Source organism: Empidonax traillii, unplaced genomic scaffold, assembly GCF_003031625.1.
Source record: "Empidonax traillii isolate 1590-97213 ecotype Southwest subspecies unplaced genomic scaffold, ASM303162v1 scaffold26:size2357266, whole genome shotgun sequence".
Taxonomy (NCBI): domain Eukaryota; kingdom Metazoa; phylum Chordata; class Aves; order Passeriformes; family Tyrannidae; genus Empidonax; species Empidonax traillii.
The window spans coordinates 878,880-895,223 of NW_020955219.1; the positions used below are offsets into that span (position 1 = coordinate 878,880).

Here is a 16,344-nt window from a genome sequence, read left to right on the forward strand (position 1 = left end):
CAGCTCCTTTGTACAGTTTTAGACCCCTTTCTTGTTTTGATTTTTTTTTTTGTTTTTTTTTTGTTTGTTTGTTTTTGTTTTGTTTTGTTTTGTTTTGTTTTTTTAGGGATCCTCTGATATTTATGGGGAGCTCTCTGCCGTGAGTTTCTGAGCTATCAGTTGTGGCAGTGTATGATGGCAACAGGCCAGCTATGCCCCCGTTTCATCTGGTCTGCATGGAACACCTTGCTGCCTGTGGTCACAGTTTCAGCAGTTACTATGTGAGATTGTTTAAACTCTAATAGAAGGTTTCATCTCCCTGGGTTTAATTCGGCACAGAAAACGCCCCAGTCTATTGCACCTGCTGCTCAGGGAGGCTTGTTGCAAACTGCGGCATTAAATTTCAGCATGGCCAGTGCAAAACTGGAGCTGGGACTGGATCTAGGCTTCAGTGTCCAGGAGCTGTTTGCTAGGGAGGGAGCAAATTCTAATCTGGTGATCTCCCCTGCAAGGAGACACCTAAGTAAAGTGAGAGTCCGCACTCTGGCTGAGGAAACCACTGTGATACTGAGTGCTTGTCACCTCCCTCTGATTTACCATTCGCTTTGCAGAGAGAATCACAGCTTTCTGATGAGGATTATGTCTTTCACAGTCAGCCTTCCTAGGGTTAGAGGAAAAAGGAGAATTTGTGCAAATAAACAGACATCCCCATGACACCCAGACTGGTCTGTGGTCTGAGAGTCCTATCAAAGCTTTTTCTAGCATGTGATGCAGCAGAATATACTGCAGAGCAGCAGAGGCAGACCTTGTGCTGACAGAGCAAGGAAACTCAGACACTGGGCCTCTCTTCTCACATAGTTTACGTGCAAAGCACTCACCTCCTGGCTAAAAGGGGATTTGAAAATGTTGGATACGACATGCAGGGGATAATAAAGCTGTTGGTGAGTTTGCACCAGATACAATTATTTCTGTAGTTTGACACAATCAGCATTTGAAACACATCAGCTGGCAGTGATGTCTGTTCTACATCACTCCTGATTTTGTAAAATCATTGGTTTTGTTTTTGGTTTTGTTTTTTTTTTATAAATAAAAAGAGAATATTGGGATGATAGATTCCCTGGCACTCTGTTAATTGATCTGAACAGTTTATAACCAGAAGTGCATGTCAATCCCTGTACCTCCTAAAGTGGGAGCATGGTCTGTAGGACGACGGATCTGAGACGACAATGCTTTTTTCATCCGGTATCCTGATGCGGGAAACACTCAAATTCCCAAAATTTTCCATCCTAGCTGGGATGTTTTAAGAGGAAACTTAAAGGAAACGTCAGACATCCTTAGGCGGAGGACACAGTGGGGGCGGGAAGCGTCGAGAGCCCGCCCCGTCAACTGGCTGTAAACAGCGGAACGATGCGGGCGATCGGTAAGGGACGGCGGGGCGGCGGCAGCGGCGGGGGAATGGGGGCTTGTCTGTGGACGAGGGCGGGGGGGATCTGTATTTCTTGTGTGCGGGGTGCTCTGCTTGGTCCCCAGGGGAAGGTGAAACCTTGTGTCATCATCTCTGTGTGATGTCTAAAGATGATAATTTATAGCTTTTTATGAAGCTCTCGTATTTGATAGGTAAAAAAAAAAAAAAAAATTAATCTCTGAAATAGGTTTTGGATTTTGTTTTCACCCCCTATCTTTTTATCCTCATCATTGCATAATATAAATATTTATGGTTTGAACATTGGTCTGCTGTTGTGCCTGTACTTGCCACTCTGCTGGGCTGCAGTTTAGGGATCGAGAATGATAACGTTTTTGATGGTAGTGAGGCTCTGGAATAGGTCGCCCAGAGAAGCTGTGGATGCGCCATCCCTGGAAATGTTCGAGGCCAGGCCGGATGGACCAGCCTGGTCTAGCGGAAGGTGTCCCCGCCCTTGGCAGGGGCTTTGGAAGGAGATGATCTCTATGGTTCCTTCCCACCCAAACCATCCTGTGATTCTTTGATAACTGGTGATAATATGGTTACGCTGTATTAGAGGAGAGCTGAGAGCATCTTCTCTTTCCCCTGAATCCACAGGACAACACAGAGCAACCTCTGCCCCTAATACTGTGGGGCATCAGGTGCTTTTGGGCAGAGGCACCTCAGGGATGTTTTCCATTACTAACTGCAACACCTGCATTCCTTTTGTGCTACCTGGTAGCTCTCCCTGTACCGATGTGCATCCATGCAACTCTATCCCACTGACCTGTAGCCTGGAAGTACACATGAGCAGCTCCTAGGAAATGGGAGGGCAGAGGAGCACTGCATGCTTGCCCTGGGTTCTCCAAGTGGACTGATCCTCAGCAAAGTCTTTTGGATGAAAGGAGACGTCTCACTAGCGCCCCATGCTAATTACTAGCTGAAACAAAAACAGGAGCATAAAGATATCTGTGGGCACAAGCACTGTATCCTGTAACCCCATCAGACCACTGATAAACTTTATCCTAAACCCAACCATTCCAGCTGTAAACCTTCCTGTTCTGATGGTGATTTTTCTCCCCCTCTAATTTTCAACCTAAATGTGTTCACAGTGCATTTATTCTCTTGTTGTCTTGCCAGCATTATCCTTTTGCTTCAGCACTTTTGTTTGTCTCCTGTGATATATTTAGACAGCAATCCTATCCGCTCTCTGCCTACATTTGGCTAGGCTAAATAAGCCAGGTTCTTAAGTTTCTTCTTGTTTGATAGGTTTTCTGTTTCTCTCTGGGCCTTTCTGCACCTGTTAATTTGAGTTTATAATTTTTAAATGCGGGTGACAAGATTTGTGTGTGTGTGTGTGTGTGTGTGTGTGTGTGTGTGTGAGATGTTTCTGTTATTGTGCCAGTACAATAGCTCTGGTGTTTCACTGACTTGTCTAGTCTGCATTTGCTTTTCTTATGGCATCATCATCTCAGTGATCTCCAACACAGCTTCAGTGGCTATTTTTCCTGATTTTATTGTAAATATGCACAATTGTTAGCTAAATTGGGTTAGCTATGTAAATACCTCTCCTCTGTCACTGTCTCATGCCTGACAACATAGGGTGGAGCTGAAGTCATCACAGCCTAAGTCTGCGCATGTTGATGCTTTAAACTGATGCCTTGTCCTCAGGGGCAAGCTTTTTCCATGAGGGCTGGCAAGGGCTTTTTGCTGCATCTGCTTATGTGTTGGCTGATGTAAATGTGCTGGAGTGAGGGAGCTGTCATTTGTCTGGTAAGAAGTGAGGGGGGGGTGGGGGGCTGAGCTCCCAGCCTCAGCTCCCAGACATCTTTGTCTCTGTCCCTGTCCCTGTGATAGGGGTCTGTGTTGCTGCAGGGCTCATGTGATGGAGGGCTCAGAAGAAGGGCACAGAGCCCTGCAGCCTGGGCTTGACCTGCAAAGTGCTTCTGGCCATATCTGCAGCTCAGCTACTCTCTGGGTTTTCCAGAGCTAGTCTTCTGCAGCCCTACATTTTGTAATTCACTTAGAAGGTAGAGAGTGTTTTTTCTCTTCCTGGCAATGTCAAGAAGCCACCTCTCTCTCTCCTGTCTCTCACAGCTTGAAGGGAAGTGGTTTCCATAGCCCCTGTCTCTTTCTCCAGCCTGCCTCTCCAGCTGGGTGAAGCTGGCTGTACTGAGCTGTCAGCTCCTGCTTTTCCACACGGAGCTGAGCCCTCTGCCAGACTCTTCAGCTATAAATGGATCTGGCCTTTTCCAAACCACCCCCCGCTCCCCGACACCAAGAGATGTTGTGGGATGCCGGAGCTGGGCCAGGCTTCCTCTGAATTAGGAAAACATATGATCCAGCCACTGGCTTTTTGCGGATTCTCTGGAAGCATCGTGCCTGGCTTTGGGGGAGCTGTGTGTGCCCTGGTGAGGCATATGCTGCTGAGCTGGTTGTGTGCACTGCATTCCCAGACCTGAGAGCAAAGCTGGGGCAGACCTGTAGGTGCTATCCCCACGCATCACCCCACAAACACAGCGCTGTCTGATCTGAGAGCTGTGTCTCCAGGGAAGGCCACTGTTTTTTGTTACTGCTTGCATCCTGCTTCCGCATCCAAATTAGGCACTTAAAAGAAGCCTGGCTTTTTTACGTAGTGAACAACTCTGCTTGCCTCCCCTAATTTTGGGATTTATGGCAGAGATCCTGAGATCTTTTAAGCTTTATTGCATTCTTCCTCCCCTGAGAGGCAGGGAGGATCGGTATCTTCTCGTTCACCAGGGAGCCAGGGCCTGAAGTATGCACACCAAGGTGACTCAGGGAGTCAGTAGGTGCCCTGGATTTAAACTGAAGTCTTTTGTGTCATCAAGTGTTACCTCCATCAGCCCTGTGGGCATCCAGGCCATTCATTCCATGAAGAGTACAGGTCTGTATTTAGAAAACTAATTTGTACTCTCATGTTGAAAAATTGCAGTCTGAAAGTCTGCTAGTTTGTGTGCTTCATAGAAGCTGCTGGGCAAGGTTCCAGTCTGGTGACCTTTTGCTGGCAGTAGTGGGTTTGCATCCTTTGGACTTGACAGCAACACCTCGAGCAGCTGCTGCAGAGGCTTCCTTACCTCCTGGCGGTCGTCCCTCAGAAACCTTCAGGCTGTGGATAAGGATTCATAGAATATTCAGAGGGTGCAAGCCTGGTTTATGGCTGCACAGTATTCTGCCTGCAGTTCTGCTTCTGGTTCAGTTTTTGCTGTGACAGCAGATGCTGTCTGACACATTTTCCTGTGCAGGATGCCTGGTATCCTCAGTTTTCTCTACTCAGTGGCTTGGTTGTGTTGCCTTTTGGGTGGGTATATGGAACTACTGACTGGGCAGTGTCGATGGGTGATATCTTTTCTTTTTTTTTTTTTTTTAATGTGATCTGGAAGATGTAATATCCCAGACCAGGATATTACATAAAGGTTATGGTTCACTAAAACCTCATATTTGCCTTCGTTTTGGGGTTGTGGGCAATATTTTGCGTGAAACAGACAAGGGAGAGATGAAGTGCTCCTTCACCCTTCCCCACTCCATCCCTGGGCTTTGAACTGTGAATATGTGAAATGAAGATACTGTGTGTAGTTGAGAGTTGGGCCTGATGCTCTTTCCTATGGTAAGCTCCACTGAAGCTGGACCAGGCATTAGATCCTTCTGGTTTGTCAGCTCAGCTTGGAGTGCTTCAGGTTAAACTTGGTTGTGAGGAGGTTTTCTGCTTGTTGTGTCCCTCCCATATATTCAGGGGGATTGGCTACCCCAGTTCTCTCTGGACTTACGTAATCTGCATTCCATAGAACACTTAATTCCCATGTAAGTTCTTCACCAAGCCCTGGACACATAGCAGGGTTCTCTGAGGTTTACTGGCTCTAGGTCTCTGTTCCTCTGATCCTGGAACATAAAGCCTGGTTAAGGTTTTGGCACTGATACCTGCTGCTCATCTGAAGCCAACAGTTTCTCCCCCTCCTCATTCTTTTATGTGTTTGCCTGGACTGGGAATCATGGTTTCCACAATTCACTTTTATTGTGCCTGGGGTGGGTCTTTGCTGAGCATATTTGTAGTCCTTCAGCATTGCCCTGGACTCTGCATTTCCAACTGAGTCCTCTGTGGAGCCATGGATGGGACTGTGTCTCAGTCACAGGACACTGACAGCTCTTTTAGGGATCCTTGGCAGAATGATGATGGCACTGAATCATATTTACAATTAAAGATTTATTTTCTTAACAGGTTCCTGGTGACCAGGAACCACAGAATGGTTTGGCTTGGAAAGGACCTGAAATATTATCTAGTTTCAACCCCTCCACCATGGGCAAGAATGCCACCCACTAGATCAGGTTGCTCAGGGCCCCATCCAGCCTATTCTTGAACACGTCCAGGGGGGCATTTGCTGATGATTTTAAGTTAGTCAGGATAGTTGGTTTGAAAACTGCCTGAAGAATTATAGGTGTATCTTGCAGAACTTTATCAATATACAACAGAAAATGGGATTTCATGCTGATAAAATGCCGCATATAACAGTGATTTGTGAACAGTTTCTCACTACCCACAACGAGCCCTGTGGAGTCACTGTGCATTGTTATCTGAGTGTATCAGCTCAAGGCTCAGCTGTAGCCAAAAAAAGGTAGAACTCACACTGGAAACAAAAAATGCTGGTCTGTACTCTTGTATAATAGGTATTCAGTCATGTTGTGCCTGCATCTTGAGTTCCACATACCAGCCGGTCACTCTCTCTCAAAAAGAGTGACATAGACCTGGACATGATAGAGAAAAGTGGAATGGGGATGATTAAGCTTCTGTAGGAAGAGAGATTAAACAAGGGAAAGTAGATGACTTTTCTACTAGTGAGAAAGAGCAAAGGTCTATAATGCAGTGTTCCGCAGGGAGACGTTGAGTAAGGAATGACCTTAAAAACTTTGCTATTTCTCAGAGCACAGAGGAAGCACACCCAGCAAAATTATTTATTAGACTGGAGGTTAAGGAAGTCCTGTTTCAACACAGTTGATTTGTAGAACATGTTGCTACGAGATGGCATGAAGACTGAAAATACACACAGATTCCAAAAGGAACCAGACACCTCAATGGCTGAGATGTGTTTCAGTGTCTGTGAAACGTGATGGTCAGTGTGCGACCTCCAGCTCCAGAAGTTCCTGATTGTTGCAGGCTGGAAGAATGTGCTTTTAGGAGAAATCACTCCATACTCTGTCATTTGTATGTGCCAATGCCAAAACCTCAGGGACAGGGCACTAGATCAGAAGAATTCTTGGTGTAACCCAATAAGGTGGTTCTGGTTACCAGAACATGCTGAAGCAGTGGGGGGAAAATGAGCTGATTGGGTTTTGAGCGCTTCTGGTCTGATGGCTCTCCTGTGGGAGTTACACACAGGTCACCACGGATTTTCTTATCACTTTTATTAGCAAATCTGGAAGGACTGTCAGGAGAAGTGGTGCTGGCATAGCCCACTGGCTCTCTCAGTGTGCCAGGCACTGCTGTGGTTGTTGCAGGCTGTGCCAGTCCAGTGATTACTGCCCCGAGAGGCAGGTGAGATGCCTGGCATTAGCTGTCCAGTCCTATCTTTGTTTCCCCTTGTCTTCTAATTAGGATATGGTTTATGTCCTGATGGAACAAAATCTGGACTCTTAGAGCCTCTTATTCACATGACTGTGGGTGGTGGTGTTATCCATCGAAACGTCTCGTCCTACGGAAAGGGGAAAGAGCGGGCTATTGCAAATTCTATTGTGAATTCCTTTATCCGTTCCAAGTCCTGTGTTGCAATTTCCTTCACAGTCTAAATAGCAAAATGTCTCCAAGTCTCCCTGCACTGAGACCTGTGAAAGTCTGGAACTGCACAGCTTTGAAAAGTCTTGTTGGCTCATAATGGAATGCCGTAGATATTCATTTTAGGAGCAGTAGTAGAAGCCACTGTTATTTGCTGCTCATCCTGTTGAAAACTCACCAAATCAATGCTTCTGGGTTCTTTTGAGTTTTCTTTTGTGGAAACTGGCCGAGGCTTTAGAGAAAGCAAAAAGAAGTAATGGACATAAGATTTTTGTCTGCCCTTCAGCTTGCCTCAGGGGGATTCTTCACTGCTTAAGCCTGAACATGGTATCACGGTGAAATTTTGGGAACACTGGACTTAGAATAATAATTTTACTTCTGCGTTGTTCCTTGAACCCAAAACTACACACTGAGAAGCAATGGAATGTTTGTGCCTCTTTCAATGGGATGGATGAAGGGTCTGAAGCCCCATTACCCGCTCCCTGCAGAGAAGAAAAACGTCTCTTGGCAGCCTCAAGCTGTTTTTAAATGAGACAAATGCCCATGGTGCCTGTCTGCCAGAGCCCCCAGCCCCTACACCGCGTCCCTTTTTAGCCCACTTCTCCACACAGCTATATCTGGCGACAATTCCTTGCTCTGGGAACGTGACCTCATCGTTGTTTTGGTATTTCCAGTGATTCAGCCGGGTCCGAGGCAGGGAGGAGTCATTCCTGGTGCAGGCTGACGGGTGTTTGTGCGTTTCTGGAATTCCAGAGCAGTGCAGCCTCAGCCCTTCCGCTGCTTTGACAGCTCGGCTGAGGCCGGGCTGTTGCACCGCATTCCTGCCTGGCAGATGGCCCGGGCGCAGCTGGTGGAGGGACTACCTGCTTTTGGGGGTAGTGGGGATCCCTGTCTTTGCAGCGTTTCTGCCGTGGTGAGGGTGAAGAGAGCTTCGAGCAGCAGCTTGTGTGTCGAGGAAAACCACAAGGAGACTCCGCTTTATGGGTGGTAAGAGAGTCCCGCAGAATGCTCGTTCCTGGTTACGGGCTGCCAGCACCCCATGACGAGGTTAACTTTGCAACATCTCCAGCAGCTTGGTAAGTGTGTTTGTTTCGAGGGGATGGGGGGAACTGAGGCAGTGAGCAGGGAAGTGGCCTGCTTGAGGTTTACACATCTGAGCCGGAGGTTCCCCCAGTCCTAACAGAACAGACCACACTTGCTTCAGAACCACATGAACTCCCTGTTCTGTGTCAGTGGCTTCACCCGGAGGTCACTTGTGTGAGCTATATGCCTGTCTGACACAGGGGTTGGAGGCAGTGTCTGCTGTGCTATGAAATGTCCTGAAACAGCTCCTTCTCAGCCTCTGCCTAAGGTCTTTCAAGGCTTGTTTGGTGGGTAGTGGTTAAAAGCTACAAAACTCTCTCTGATGCTGGTTCCAGCTGTAGTTCAGCAGAGGCAAAGCCCTCAAACCCTTTGACACTTTGCTGCTTTGCAGACCTAGTTCCTATCCCCCATCTTTCAAATTTCATATAAATCCAACTGCAATATGTAGCTTATAAGTTACCCTGAAATGGCAGGGAAAAGGAATCCTGGCAATAGGTGCCAAAGACATTGAAATGGGGAAAGAGGGTAGGTCTCAAACGCGTGGGGCCCATGAACACGGGGACAGGACCTGGACAGCGGGGATGGGCTCCTGCACCATGAGCTGGTCTGACAGACGGATGGAGCAGTGCTCCAATCAGCCTTTCTCCCTGGCGTGGTGGGCTGCTGTGGCATTCTGCACCAGAGAAAGTGGGAGGCTGGGACTGTCCCAGTTGGGGCTCAGGGTGGAAAACTGGATAGGTTTGCATTTCTGCTGCGCAGAATGCTGCGTAGAATGGAGCTGTAGGAGCCGCTGAAGAGTGTGGAACTGGGGCGGAGGGGTCTCCCCTTGCTACTGGTCACTTCTTCCCAGGCTTCCCCTGGCAGGCAGCCGCCCTCCCAGCCCACTGTCCGAGCGGGCAGGGCGGTGGAGCCATCCCGCACAGCCCCGCCACGCTCTCCCCGCTCTCCGTGCCTGCTGTAAATGGCTCTCTGTAACACGAGCTGCATTTCTGCCATAGCGCTGTCAGGAGCGCATCTGTATTTACACTGGGGCTTTCATCAGCGGTCCGGCCCTTGCGCTGCCAGCAGCCCGCAGCTCCCCTGTCCTGTGGGTGAGACCCTGGCACCGCTGTGCCCGAGCAGGGGCGGGTGGCTGGCAGCAGGAGGAATTCCTCAGCCGGCCCCGGTCTGTAAGAAGTGCCTTGTCACGTTGCCTGTTGCCCGCCATCCCGCATCAGCAGGGGAGCTGCCGGCGGACACTCCCTGCAGCAGCACGGCTCGCTGATCCCTGAGCCGGCACGGGGGCAGCCTGGTTTTGCCCTGGATTATCGCTGGCTCTACGTGCTATATTCTTCCTGCTGCTCTCAGGCCATTGCTGCTGCACTCGGCTTCCAGCTGCGGTGAGCTGAGCTCGCGTTCTGGGGAGATAGTATCTAGCAAGGTAGGAGCCGACCACTCGTGTTTGTTGTGCTAAAAGTGGTGTGGCCAGTCCCGCCCCTGCCTGGAGAGCATGTTAATTAGTGGTTTTATATTGCATTGTTCTGCAGCTCTGATGAGCAGTCAGTGTGCTGCTCAGACTGTAGCCTCTCTTACAGGGATAGAAAATGCATATATACATTTTATTTTTACCCTGGAAAAATATATATAATATATTAATATATTATATTATATTAATATATAATATATTAATATATATAATATAAATAAAATATATACATTTTATTTTTACACACTGGAAAAACGAAACTTTGGGTCCTTTTCTGCTCCAGAATGGAGTCCTCTCTTCTGTAACTTCTCTGTTCTAATGCAACATCCTGTGCATGTTCTCCAGGTCATGTCACCTGCTTCTTCAGGAGATGTGAAAGTAGAGAGCAGTCTGATGTGTCTTGGGAGACAGTGGGAGGGAGGAGAAACTCAAGGAAGACAGAAATCAAGGAAGTTCAATAGGCTCAGAAATGGCTTTAGAGAAGGTATTTTTAACCCAGAAAATTAGACAGGGGAAGAGACTTCCTTTCCCTGGATAGTCTCAAAAGGGTGATTTGTTTTTGTTTTGTTTTTTTTCCTTTAATCTCTTAAGGCACAGTGTTTTGGTACGGAAAGGCCTGAGGCTGCTGCTGTCCCTAGGGATGAAGGACTGTCAGTCCTGTTGGTCTGGTGCCCTCTTTCCAGTGAGCCTTGCTGGCATTTAAAGCTTCACCTGCCCCCACCACTGTACACCTTTGCCTGTGCTGTTTAGGAAAAAAAAGGTGATGACCGAGAAACACTGCCCTTTCTGAATTTCCCTGCAGTAACCAAGGAGAGATAAAATAGGAGGGCATCAGCATTTTCTGTGTTTAGGCACAACTGTTCCCTTTTTAGTCCATAGCAGCTGGGATGAGCTCACAGCCATCCATCTTCCCCAAGCGTGCTGTACCTGGGCTTCCCTTCCATGTGGATGAGAGTCTGTCTCCTCAGCAGGACAGACAAGGATACCAGGCCTCCTGCAGGTGATGGCTGACTTCTGAGGACCAGCCCAAACAACCAGCTATGTCGTAGGGCCCCCCTAGATCCCTGTGAGGAGGATAACGGGGTGCTCTAGCTTTCCCTCCTGAGCTTATCCTGCTGTGCTGCCAGTGGGAGTATAAATAGTGCCCACAGTGTACTATTTTGGTGACAAGCTCTTCCCAGGATTCATCCAAAGAGTTATGTGAGCAAGTGTTAAAAATAACACCAAGCCCTGCCCAAGTGCTGGCATCATTTCAGCCAAAGTGTTGGGAATCTTCCATGAAGAGCAGCCTTGGACCTTTATGGGGGCGGGGGGGGGGGGGGGGGGGGGGGGGGGGGGGGGGGGGGGGGGGGGGGGGGGGGGGGCAGGGGCAGGCAGCAGAGAGGGTCCAGCAGGGCTTGCTGTCCTGCTGAGCACAGGGGACTGTGACTCTCAGGTTCCACGGATGTGCTGGTATCAAGAAGCTGTGAGACTTTCGCTTCTAATTAGGTTATTTGCCACTGGGCTTTCCCTGTGTGTGTTCTGAGTATTATCACTTGGTCTAATGAGAGGTACAGGAAATTCCTAGAGGGGTTAAAGCTGACCTTTAATCTAGCCTTCTGCCCTGCTGGTGGCCAGAGCTAGCTGCTTCACTAGAAAGTCTTGGGCTGTGGCAATGGCATGTGTAGGCATTCTGGTCCTGGGTTAGGTTTATCTTGAGGACTGGTACCTGGAGATCAGTTTAAATGTAGAAGGCATATTGAATCTGTGAGTTGCATTACAGCTGTAGATCTGGATTCTTGCTACCCATATAAACACAAAAATTACTCCAAAATTCTGCCCTTTTCGTAGTGTGGTCAGCGCCAGGAACTGAAAGCTGGATCACACAGCAGAGACATCTGGGGAGGAGCCGTTCTCCTTGGGCTGTGCAGCCAGTGCAGGATGCACCATCCCACTGAGAGGCTGGAGCTGTGGTCTGTTTCCCTCAGGCTGGGCTTTGCCTGTTGTTGGTCAGGTCCTACGCTAGGTAGGCAATTCAGCTACTCTCGTGCTGCTGCAGTATCAGCCCATGCTGTGTCTGGAAAACAGGAGACCTCACTGGAAAGCAGCAGACCTGCTGAGTCCTTGTCCTCAGTGTCTGGAGCCCAGAGCTCACAAAATGCTTCAAAAATGCTTATTGAGGGGCTCATGCTCAAAGAAACCCCATCTAAAGAAAGAGATAGTCCCTTTGCAGCTGGATGGTGTGGCTCCACTCTTGCCTGGGATATGGACGTGGGAGTGGAGCACCAATTGGTGTCACACAGCTTAATACATGAAACCTTGCCCACAGAAGAAGAAGCAAGAGGTCACCTGGTTGTAAACTTAGGGGCAATGCTGGGGCTTCCCTGTTTTCTCTGAGCTGAAAGCAGCAATACTGTGGACAGGGCAGACCACACTTCCCGTTCAGGTGCTGGAGTTCAGGATTACAGCATTAATCCCCCTCTACATCTCCTTGGCTTCCAGGTTTGCATCCCCAGATGCATCAGTTCTTGTTTCTGGCTTTGTAGAGGAAGGGCTAGATGCTTATGGCTGGACTCAGTGATCTTAGAAGAGATCTTTTCCAGTCTAAATGAATCTGTTATTCTGCAATCCTTGAGTACTTTCAGAAGGGCTGGATTTATTTTAAGCTGATAACAGAAGGTTGCTGTGAAAGCAGCAGGCATGCAAAAATTGCTGAAAAGGTCACAAGTGCATGCTTCACCTCCTCTGATTCGGGATTACTAATTCTGGCAGATGTTCCCAGGGATGGAGAGCAGGTCCTGTTAGAGCATCATGACCGAGCATTTTCTCTGGCTGTTGCACTGCGATGAGTGAGAGCAGAGCAGATGCTCGGCTTCTGGCTTGGACTGTTCTATCTCCAGTGCTCCATCCTCCTCCCCATCTCACCGTTTAGCTGGTCTTCTCTTTTCCATGCTGTGTGAGAGGCACGGGCTGGGTGTGTGCACAGGATGGAGCGCCTTCTTAAGCAAGAATTGAAAGCGCAGACTTCGGAATTGTCCAGACATGGATGTACGTCATGGAGATGAAAAGCATGTTTCTGTTTTTCCAGGAACATGCTCTGAGCAATCAGCCCTTCATCAGGGGCTGCCTGCTCCTAAGTTCTTGTGTTCCTTCCTGCTCCTCTCCCATGTCCAGCCAGCAGAGGAGCTCTCTGAGTCACTGTTGTGGCTGCTTATTAGTAGGCCTGAGCCAAGGCCCTGTCTACCATTATATATTACAGAGCTCCTGAGGGCTCTTTCAGGGCTCTTTCCACCCTGGCATGCTCTTATTCCTCTGGCTGGAATGTTTCTGGAGTGTGTGTGGACACGCCTTGTTTGTTGTCCTTTTGCACCTCTTTGCTGGATGTTTCTTGATAGTCTTCTAATAGTTCTTCTATCTAGAATAGTCTTCAAGGATGTTCTCCAATAGTCTGTGTGGTGCCAGAGCTACACACCACAGATTCCAGGAGTTCCTGAAGTGCCTAGATATCTCCATGGGGAATCCTGTAGAGCAGTGTGCCCTTTCATCTTCCTCACACAAGACTGAGCCCTATTTCAGTCTGTCCAACACAATCCAAGCTTGGCAGGTCTGTCAGCCATCTCCTGTGACCTGCTTTGCCTTCGTGTCCTGCCTCAATCACTGCTGCATGGGCTTTGCTTCTGCCAGCTTTTATTTTCTATTTTAAAGAACAGGACAGGATTTCCTCCCACACACGGATCCCCTTTATCCCTGTAGCATTTCCTTCACCGTGGTTGTTTCTCCAGCCTGAGCAAAATTGTTGCCCAAAGCCGACAGGCAGGTATTCCCCATCTCCGGCTCTGTGTGCCTGCCTGCCCGTGGGATGGCTGCCTGTTGGCTGAACGTGACTTTTGGAGGAGGTAGACTTTGCACAACTGGGCACACAGCAAGTGGGAGCTGCGGGTTAAGTCTTTTTGTGCCAATTAAACATACACCGATAAGCACATACGGCCACAAGGTTGCTTAATCGTGGGCTGACCTGACATGGAGACCATGAGTACAGCTGACTGATGATCCATGACAGCTTGCTCTCTTAGATGGGAAGAGGTTAATAGTAGCAAGAGAGAAATTTGGAAGGGCTCTCAACTGTGACCAAGGATCATCTCCACCAAAACCAAATTCATGAGAAAAAGGTCTTTCCAATGCAGTGGGTGAAAGGAGGATGAATCTACTGGCTGAAAGCTCAGGCTAAGCATGTTCTGTTTAGGGAAAAAGTACATCTGGAGTATGTTTTTAACAGCCAGGTGGATTAGTTACTAGATCAGCTGGCACATGATGCTGTTCCACTCTCAGCTGCACCTGTATGTTTGCTGTGTCTTTCCAGGAGCATGTTTGTGTTTCTCCAGGTATTCTGCCTCATGGAATAAATAGCTCTTGGCTTTTAATCCTTCATTAGAGGCTCCCTGCTTCTCTGAGTCAAACAGAAATCACATGACAGTAGGACCTCCAAAAGACATATAATAATAATAATGCCTCCCTGACCCAGGCACAGTGGCCTTGGGCCGTGCTATTCCTTGGATTTCTTCATTTAATCTCTAGAAGCTCCCAGCAAAAGGGGCATTATCTGCTGCATTCCACTTCTTAGAAATCCAGTCCCTTCCACCTCTCGGTATCTCCTGATGCAGTGGGTTGACCAAGACTGTAAGATGGGCGTTTGTTTGGCAGCAAAGCTGGAAAAAATATATTGTTTCCAATATCTGACTGTAAGGGCCTGTGAAAATTAACAGGAGTGCATGCCTCTAAATAAGTAAAGCAAAGAGCTTCCTGAGACATACAAGACCATGGAAAATTTTAAGGAAACCTGTCTTGCCTCCTGGCTGTTATTTTTTTATTTTGGTAGAGTAGTGGATGGCTAGTTTTATCTTTTATACTTGATGTCTAACTTAGGCTTCCCTGTCTGCCCCTTAGGGACCCTCTTCTTGTTGTTGAGGAGATAGAGAACATATTGTTCACTGGCTCTAGGCAGCAGCCTTTTGTATGTTTTGGAACTGCTTTCATGTACCCCCTACTTTTCCACAGAGAACTAACCCATTTGCTTTGCAATTTACTCCTTTCCATCCTTTTTCTTTCTTTGCTACCTTTGAGTTCTCGCCAGTGTGTCCATTTGCGATACATGTCCATGAGGCATGAGCCAGTGTTGGGCAGAGAGGAAGGATGACTCCAAGTCTTGCATATGATGTGCCTGTTCACACAGTCCTACATATTATTTGTCTTCTTCAAAGCAAAATGCCACTATTGCTCAAGCTCAGCCTGTGATCTGCAGTAACCACAGATCCCTTCTGAATGAGCAGGTCATGCACGATGATTATGGGTGGGGATGTGCAGTCTGTGCTGTGTGAGATGTCATGGTAATGGCTATGATTTGTGCCAGTTTGCTGTTTGTGAGTACCCCTTATCCCTTCAGCTAACAGTACTGGTACTGTAGACAGCACAGGTGAAGAGCAAAAGACAACTACTCCATCTGAGAGCCAGCAGGTTAATATATAAAAGTGGTGGACAGAGTACCAACAAGTTTTCAGTGGTCCTGTTCCCTTTCCCCTTTGCAGCCTTTCTGGTGCCTACTGGGATGTTGAGTGCTCAGGAGCCCAGGCAGTCTCCTGTTTAGCACTGGAGTCCTATATCTGCCAGTATTCTGCTTTTGCATTGCTGGTGGTAGGTGGGTTTTGAGTGTAGTTCAGCAGTCTCTTTTAATCACAGAGTGCCTTGCAGAAGCACAGCCAAGATACCACTGTATTTGCCACTAAAACATAGCCAAGTGGGGCAGGTAACACTGCAGAGCAGCACTGTGTGTCCAGCTGGGGTGGTAAGTGGAGAAACTTAGGGCAAAAATCAGTGTAAACAACCATTATTAATATCATGTGTCTCTAATAAATCAGAAAGTGGTTATTTGCTCCCTGGGCTTCCTTGCAAATGTTTCAGAGCAGGGAGGTCTGCTGGGAACTCGCTTTGTGGCAAACTGACAGATCTCCCTGCTTGACTTTTGCTGTTGCTCGGAACAGGGGATGGCAGGGAAGCGCTTTGGCATGTGCAGAGTGAGGTGAGTGTGGGTTTTCTGCGTGAATCATACAGTCATTGAATGGTTTGGGTTGGAAGGGACCTTATAAATATCATCTAATTCCAGCCCCCCTGCCATGGGCAGGGAAACAGAGAGCAGTTTTCATACTTGCTGTTGCCTTGGAAAACAAACTGTTTATGACTCAGTCCTGAAACAAGAGGGCAGGAGTCTTTTTCCATTCTTGGATGTGGCCTCTCATGCGTCCAGCAGCGATGTTTTTCTTCTCCTCTGCTTGTCCTTTTCCTTGCTCCATCCTTCCACTGCAGTCCCCGTGAGCTGAACCTTGTGTGCCGTGCAGTCACCCTGACTTTGAGTCACCCTGGCTATGCCCCTGGAAGGGGAAGGGAATGTCACTTTGGTGCACATCATGGGAACCATAAGCAGTCACTTCCCTCAAGCAGTGTACACAGTGAACCATTTCAGGGCTGCAGATTCAGCTCAGCCCTGCAGCTTTTCGGCTGCTTAGTTGGAAGTACATAATTCTTATTTGAGATCAGAATACAAACCAATGAATGCAGCAGCTT

General features: G+C 48.1%; 1 protein-coding gene across 5 annotated transcripts in view; it reads left to right on the forward strand.

Moving 5' to 3' along the window:
* Positions 1-77: 77 nt before the first annotated feature.
* RUSC2 (RUN and SH3 domain containing 2) overlaps positions 78-16,344 on the forward strand; it is a 58,770-nt gene continuing 42,503 nt past the window's right edge. For 3 of the 5 annotated variants that reach the window (XM_027906519.1, XM_027906574.1, XM_027906564.1), the window contains exon 1: positions 78-1,399. The gene's annotated coding sequence lies outside the window, so the exon portion shown is untranslated. Of the gene's footprint in view, positions 1,400-7,913; positions 8,279-9,388; positions 9,706-16,344 lie in introns of those variants that run through there. The other 2 variants (XM_027906528.1, XM_027906537.1) reach the window with 2 other exon arrangements.